This window comes from Octodon degus, unplaced genomic scaffold, assembly GCF_000260255.1.
Source record: "Octodon degus isolate 3935 unplaced genomic scaffold, OctDeg1.0 scaffold00025, whole genome shotgun sequence".
In the NCBI taxonomy this organism is placed as follows: domain Eukaryota; kingdom Metazoa; phylum Chordata; class Mammalia; order Rodentia; family Octodontidae; genus Octodon; species Octodon degus.
Window position 1 is genome coordinate 19,356,493 of NW_004524601.1, and position 8,498 is coordinate 19,364,990.

Below are 8,498 nucleotides of genomic sequence, written 5' to 3' on the forward strand. Positions count from 1 at the left end.
GCAACATCATCTTCAAATCCAAGGATTTCTGTTACTTGTTTTGTTATCTAAGGCTTTACAACCTTCAAATTTACTTTGCTCATGCCCACCTTTTTTTCTAGGCATTCTTCAAATTTCAGCTGCTTCAGTAGTTTCTTCTTTTTGTTGCTGAACTGATTACCCAATTCTGCACTTGTTCCGCGGAAGAAGGCTGCATCCATCTTGCTACCTCGCTGGGAAATCCCTCCTTATCCCCCAGTGGCTACATATTTAAAGATTTTTTTCTTCAGTTAAGAGCAAGAGATTAAAACTTTTAGAATTAAAACCTTCTAAGAGATGAAATCTTCAATGCGATCCTCCTTATGTGCATTCATAACATATATTTCTAGTATATTTCCTTCCTCAGCAGCCCAGCATATTTGAAACAGAGGGGCATTTGCGTTGAACTTTTTACCAGTGGCCAAATTGAGTCAAAGAGAAAAGTGGCAACTCACACAAAGGTATGAACAGACCCACAAGTCACATTTCCTTAAGTTCTGATATGAACATAAATGTGCAAATTTCTTTCTGTTCTCCTCATGGTAAATGGAATAGAAAGAATAACAATTCTGATATTGTACTGCTCAGGATTTAAAGTGTGTGAAAGCGCTACATGATCTCTTCCTTTGGTTTTGTGCATAGAAAAAATACGCAATGCTTATGAAACTTGCTGACAATGCCCTCCACTTTCATTTATTTATTTACTTAATTATTTACTTGTTTTTTAGGGAAGGGTCTACAGGGTGTTCAGGGTTTAACTACTAGATCAGACTCGTAGTAATCCACCTGTTTTCAACCTCCCAAGAGCTAGGATTACAGGAATGCGCCACCACACCCAGTCTCAATCACCACTCAGAGCGTCCTGAGGGCAGGGCCAGCCAGGCAGGCTTGGAGAGAATACCCCGGCCCCTGCACCTGCTTGTAGGTACTTTAATCTGCTGAGATATTTGACCAGCACCCCTCAATTTTCTTATGTGTGTTTCCTTATCACAATCCCCAGATGTCATAATTGACACACCTACTTGTTAAATTGGAGAAATACTTGAAGCACAGTCAGCAGATGCTAGAACAGATGGAAATTTTCTTTTTGGGCTAAGAAAAAGAAATTTCCAATTAAGAAATGCCCGGACACTATTTTATCTCCCTTCTAGTTGACTGAACTATGAGATTTCCTTATGTCACAGTTTAGAATTTAAAAAAAAAATCTTTCTATTTTCCTTTAAAAATCTGAAGATGTATCCATAAGCATTAGCTTAAAATCTGCTCATTTTTATATACTTATGAAATGATTTTGGCACTTTCAAAAAATAAAGAGAAATGAAGTGTCTTCATGGATTGGTTGTAGTTACTACTTTTATCGGCATCCATCTGGTGTCAACTTTGCCTCTTACATTTTCTCTCCATCCACTTAACAACTCTACACAGTATCTATTATCTGCCTAGCACTTATTTTTTCAATGCATTATCCCCATTTATTCAAATGGAAGCATTATAAAATTCAAATTAAAATAGATCCTTTGAGCAGCTATGCAATAGTTCTGCACCCACTCTGCACCCAGTGCCCCGAATGCATCTTGGGCAAAGGCCAATGCCATCCAGCAAACAGCTCCTTCTGGCAGGTATTCTGACTGTGCCCTGATTTTCCCTGGGAGCCCTTTCCATACTACATGCCTTCTGCTGTCCCAAGCTCTTCACTCTCCCAAACTGCCACTAATCTGAGGACACAGAGAGCAGCCTGTGGCAGAAGGTCTAATGTAGTGGTGGAGGATATGTATCAACCCAGGGCCTCATGGATATCTTAAGATACCAGTCTCATGCTTTAAGAGTCCTCAGCCAGTTTTCAATAGGCCACTTTTAGAGCTCTTCTATTTTCCTAGCAAAATCTGAGCAGAAGCTTAAAAGATTTCCCATAGCTTCTGTTGTTCCACATGGTGCTAATCTTCACTGTCCATGTTTAGGACTTTGTCCATTTCAGGAGAGGTCCATGGTATCTCATTCCTTTAATTTGCAATTTACAAAGATATGGCACATTTTTCCATCTGTTCATTATCTTTGTGTATTATTTGCTAAGGTGTCCAAATCTTTTGCCCAGGGTGGCAGGCTGCGGTGTCAAAAGAAGGTTTTATCATGTAATTAAGGCTGGCTTTATGCTCACTATGTAACCCAAGCTGGTCTTTAACTCACTAAGCCCCTGCGCTTCAGCCTCCCAAATGCTAGGATACAGGCATGTGCCACCATGTCCAGTTGTTTTTTGTCCATTTTAATTAACTTATTAAATTTCATGAATTCTTTGTATATTTTGGAGAATAATTTTTTCTCATTTACAAGTATTTTCCCAATCTGTGGTTTGTCTTCTCATTCTTTAGATGTTGTCTTTCATAGAGAAATTATTAACTTTATTAAAGTCTTGATTATCAATTCTTCATTTTTCAATGGTACCTTTGTTGATATAGATAGATATTTCCCATACTCAAGCTTCTTTTACTTTTTCGATTTTTTAAAGAGAGTACAAAATATTATTAAATCAAAAAAAAGTGATACAGAATTTCACTAAACACAATAATATGAATTCCACGGTACTTGCTGAATTGCATACTGTTGTCTTCAAATTATTCTTAAGGGGCCCAGACAGACAGTGGGGAGGAGCCCAGGTGGACAGCTAGAGCCAGCAAGGCCCAGACTGCTGAGTGGACATATAGGGAGGAGCCTTGCAGCATGGAGGCAGCAGGAGGGAACGAAGGTGACCTGGTCTGTCCAGAGGAATCCAGGTGTGTGGCAAGGAGGTGCCAAGACAGAAGCCAGGGGACCTTGTTTACATACACTGTCCCAATTTATGATCTATTTTGTTATATAACTATAGTGTTTACTTCTCTGGTCTAAAGTACAAAATCATTAGATGCCACAGTTTGTCAACTTCTAAATTTCACATGCTATTATTATTGCTAATTATACTACTGCAATTAGGATAGCATTCTTATCTTAACCACATGTTGTCCTTTGGGTAATATCAGCAAAGGCTGGGTAATAGCCTCACCAAGGCCCTATACCAAAGGATGGAGGATAATGCCAAAAGGAAACCAATATCCTACTCTTAATCTATAGAAAAGGCAAGATCTTGGGACAGACACAGCAAGAATCTCTGACACACAAAAGAGATCCCTGAAAAACAGGCTTTTTATAGAGAAGCTCTGGTTATGGTGATATGGCTACCTACTACCAAAATTTCACAAAATCTACCACAGAAATCAAAATAAAGAGTCCTTTCTCAAATAAAAAATGACAAGATGAAAGAACAAAATGCAACTCCAGGCCCCTACTGCAACCAGAACAAATCCAGGAGACATCAGCATAGAAGAAACTGGAATTCACACCTGAAATCTCTGAAATAATTGCAACTGAATAAAGAGAAAACTCCAGAGCGGTACAGAGGAAATCAGATCAGAGATAATCTCTCAGTTAAAAAATAAATGATAACTATAATGAAAGAATTACTGAGTGTTTCTAAAGAATACAATGATTAAAAAATAGAGGAGCATAGAAATATGATGGAAAATTTAAATGAGCAATATAGGAAAGCAACAGAATACATGAAACAGATTCAAAAAGACATCCAGGAAATTAAAAATTCCATTAAAAGCTGGAAAAACCATTTGAATGAAACTGAAGATAGAATTGCACACCTGCAACATTGTTGCAGCTAGTGACCAGGAAAAGAAATATCTCTTAAAAACAACAAGGAATCAGGAAATAATAATTCAACAGCTACAAGACAACACAAAGATAAACAGCATAAAATTAATAGTATCAAAGAAAATGAAATAGTCAATGCAAATGACATGGAAAGAATATTTGCAAAAATAATAGTAGAAAACTTCCCAAACATAGGAAAAGAATATGACATACAGTTAAGTGAGGCATATGGAACTCTGAATAGAACCAGTCAAAATAAATCTGCACCCAGACATCTGATAATCAAGATCTCAGAAATTCAGCACAAGAACAAAAGGAACAGATCACATTTAAAGGAAAGCTCATCAGAATCACACCAGATTTCTCTAAACAAACTATCAAGTTAAGCAGAGCATGGTGTGAATTATTTCAGGTCCTAAAAGAAAAGAACTTCCAACCAAGATTGATATAATCTGCAAAACTCTCAAAGTTAATGGAGAAGTAAAATATTTCCATGACTAGAAACAAATGCTATTGAAATTCATAACCACAAAAGCAACACTACAAAGACTACTGAAAGATATTCTAGAAAGAGATCAAAATGACCACAACTCCAAGAACAACAACAGATAGAAACCACCAAACAGTGCAAGCAATTAAACACAGGAAAATAAGAAACCAACAGCAGAAAAATAACATGACAAAAATAAGCCAATACATATTGATTATAACCAGTAATGTAAATGGTCTCAATTCACCAATTAAAAGAAATAGATTGGAAGAGTGGACCAAGAAACAAAATCCAACAACATGCTGTATACAAGAAATACATTTAACTCGAAAGGAAATTCAAAGGCTGAAAGTCAAAGGATGGAAAACAATACTACATATGCCAGGGACTCAGAAATAAAGAAGTAGCTATTCTGTTCACAGAAAATGTGCACTTCAAACCAAGAATGATGAAATGAGATAAAGAAAATCACTACATACTTGTTAGGGGAAAACCTCAAGAGGAAGAGATGATGGTCATAAATATGTATGTACCAAATATGAGAGCACCCAATTATATAAGACAAATTTCAAAGGACACAAATCTTACACATCTATATCTGGTAATCTGAACAACTAATTTGAAGAGAGCATCATGTAATATAGCAACCATTGCTGGATCCTTATCACTATGTTTAGTATCATAGAAGTCTTGTATCATTTCTGCGTTTTTTTCTATCATCATTTTGTATTTTTTAAAAATAATAAAATAAAAAAATAAAATGACCAGAAGGAAAAAAAATGAAGTCTAAAAAAACAGATACATTATCTTGAAGAGATAGGTCAGACAAAAAATTAGCAAAAAGGAAGCAGGACTGAACCAAATCTTGGAACAAATGGACTTAGTGGACATTTACAGTGTTCCACCCAACAACATTTGAATACATATTCTTTTCCGGGGATGTTAAAATAGATCACATGCTAGATCATAAATTATGCTTAAGTAAATTCAAGAAAACAGATATTATCTCATGCATATTATCTGACCACAGTGCAATGAAACTGGAAATCAGTGAAAAAAGCAACCACAAAACCCCATAAACACAAGGAAATTAAATAACACCCTCCTCAGTAACCAATAGGTTTCAGATGAAATTAAACCAGAAATTAAACAATATCTACAAACCAATGAAAATTCAAGCACAACCTACCAGAATTTTTGGGATGCAATGAAAGCAGTCCTTGGAGGAAAATTTATAGTGGTAAACTCACACATTAGGAAAACAGAACAAGAACAAATGAATACTCTAATGCTACATCTCAAACTTCTAGAAAAAGAAGAGCAAGACAAGCCTAAAGCCTAGAGACAAAAGGAAAATACAGAGTTTGGCACAGAAATTAATGCAATTGAAACGAAGAAGGCAATACAAAGAATTAATGAATCAAAGAGCTGGTTCTTTGAAAGATTAAATAAAGCTGATGATTCCCTAGCCAACCGCATCAATAAAAGGAAAGAAACAAAGAAAAGCAACAAAGAAAAGCCCAGGTCTTGGTGGATTCACGCTGAATTCTACAAAAAAGTTAAAGACAATTTAATCCAAATACTCCTGAAACTCTTCAATGAAATTGAAAAGGAAGCAATACTCCTTAATTCATTTCTAGAGGCAAGTAATATACTGATACCAAAACCTGAGAAAGACCCAAGCAAAAAAGATAACTACAGGCCCATCTCCCTCATGAAATAGATGTAAAAATACTCAGTAAAATACTAGCAAATAAGACACAAAAAATCATCAGGAAGCTTATACAACATGACCAGGCAGGATTCACCCCAGGGATTCAAGGATGGTTTAACATACACAAATCTATAAACATAAAAAACCAAAGAAATAGAGCCAACACAAAAACCACATCATCATCATCTCAATAGACATTGAAGCCTTTTGACAAAGTCCAACACTCATTCATGATAAAAGCCCTACAGACAATTGGGATAGATGGCCTGTACCTCAATCTGATAAAAGCCATCTCCAACAAACCAACAGTCAACATCATTCTAAATAGAGAAAAACTGAAAGCTTTTACTCTAAAATCATGTACAAGACAAGGATATCCACTATCTCATACATATCCTATTCAATACATATCTGATAACACTAGCAGGTGCCATTAGATAAGAGACAGAAATAAAAGGAATAAGAATTGAAAAGGCAGAAGTTAAACTATCATTATTCACAGATGGCATTATGCTGTATGTGAAAGACCCCAAAAACTCTGCCAAGAAACTCTTAGAATTAATAAACAAATTCAGCTGCATAGCAAAACACAATGTCAACACTCCAACATTAATGGCAATCCTCTACACACAAAAAAACCAAACTCACTGAGAGAGAAATTAGAAAAACAATATCATTCACAATAGTATCTAAAAAGTGAAATACTTTGGAATTAATCTAACAAAGGAAGTAAAAGATCTATACAATGAAAATTACAAAACTCTGAAAAAAGAGGTTGAAGAAGATTTCAGAAAATGGAAAGATACTCCTTGCTCCTGGTTAGGAAGAGACAACATTAGAAAAATGACCATAGTCGCAAAATTGTTAAACAGATTTAATGCAATCCATGTCAAAGTGCCATCAGCATACCTCAAATATCTAGAGAAAACATTCCTAAAATTCATTTGTAACCAGAAAACACCTAGAATAGCAAAGGCAATCCTAGCCATCAAAGGCAAGGCAGGGGCCATTACAATCCCTAACTTCAAATTATAATACAAAACTACTGTGATAAAATCAGCATGGTACCAGGAAAAAACAAAAGAAACAGATATGAGAACCAGTGGAACATATCAGAAGATGCAGATATAACTATAAACACACTCAGCCACCTTATCTTTGACAAAGGGGCCAAATATGATCACTGGGAAAAAGACACCCTCTTTAACAAATGGTGCTGCAAAAATTGGCTCTACACATGCCCCCAAACTGAAACTAGATCCAAGTCTATCACCATGCACTAAACTAAAGTCAAAATGGATTAAAAATCTAAACATTAAAACAGAAACACTAAATCTACTGGAAGAGAAAGTAGGTCGAAATCTTGAAGATATAGGGGTAAGCACAGAATTCATGAACAAAAACCAAACTGCATGGGAAATACTTCAAAGAATCAACAACTGTGATTTTGTCTTATTAAAATTTCCTGCACAACCAAAGAAATCACCAACAGAGTGAAAAGACAACCCACAGGAGCCAGGGAGATGGCTCAGTAGAATAAGCGCTTCCCTGGAAAGCCCAAGGGCCTGAGTTCAATCCCCAGTTCTGAAAAAAAAAAAAAAGACAACACACAAATTGGGGGAAAAAATCTTAACCAACAGGTATTCCAACAAAGGAGTTCTATCAAGAATATACAAAGAACTTAAAGGAATCAGGCCCCCAAAACTGAATGACCCAATCCAATAATGGGCATCTGAAATAGATAGACACTTTGCAGAGGAAGAAGTAGAAATTGCAAATAAATACATGAAAAAAATGTTCAACATCATTGGTCATTCGAGAAATGGAAATTAAGCTGCATGTGCAAACTACATATTGTGTTCTTAGTGTAAGAAACTGAAGGAGTAAATAAAATCTGACAGGTACAATAGATACTGTGAAAAGTGAGTGAACCTGCTCAAAAGAAAGGAATTACTGAGGTGAAAAGGTCAGGAAAAGAAGTGGGGAGAGAGAGATATCTATGTATGTAAGCAGGATGATTTTGATAATGGTACTGTGGATTTCTCCTGGTCTATGGAAACAAGTACTTAATGCTTAAATTTGTTTGTCTGTTTTCTTATGTTCTTTCTTAATTTTTTCCCTATTTCTCTCTTCTTGCTTTCTTATGACTTCTTTTTTCCTTTCTTTTTCCAAATTTGCATGCATATATCTGGTAATCTGAGTAACTAATTTGAAGACAACAATATGCAATACAATAAACACTAACAAATTCATATTATTTTGTTTGTTGAAGTTCTTTTAATTTGTTTTTTCTCTTATATTACTATTCTGCATTCTCTTTTAAAAATAAAATAAGAGAAATGCAAATTAAAACAACGCCAAGATTCTACCCCAGAAAGAATGGCTGTCATAAAAAAAAATTGACTAATAACAAATGCTAGAGAGGCTGTAAGGAAAAAGGAACACTTCTTCACTGATGGTGGGAAAGTAGACTGGTACAACCACTATAGAAATCAGTGTGGGGACTCTAAACAAAACTAGGATTGGAAGTCCTATTGAGCCCAGCTATCCCCCTTCTGGGTATTTTTCCAAAAGAACTGAAAATAT

At 35.6% G+C, this 8,498-nt stretch overlaps 1 pseudogene; it reads right to left on the minus strand.

Annotated features, from left to right (window-relative positions):
- The window catches only part of LOC111816029, a 2,960-nt pseudogene extending 2,760 nt beyond the window's left edge, over positions 1-200 (minus strand).
- Between the last annotated feature and the right edge of the window lie 8,298 nt (positions 201-8,498).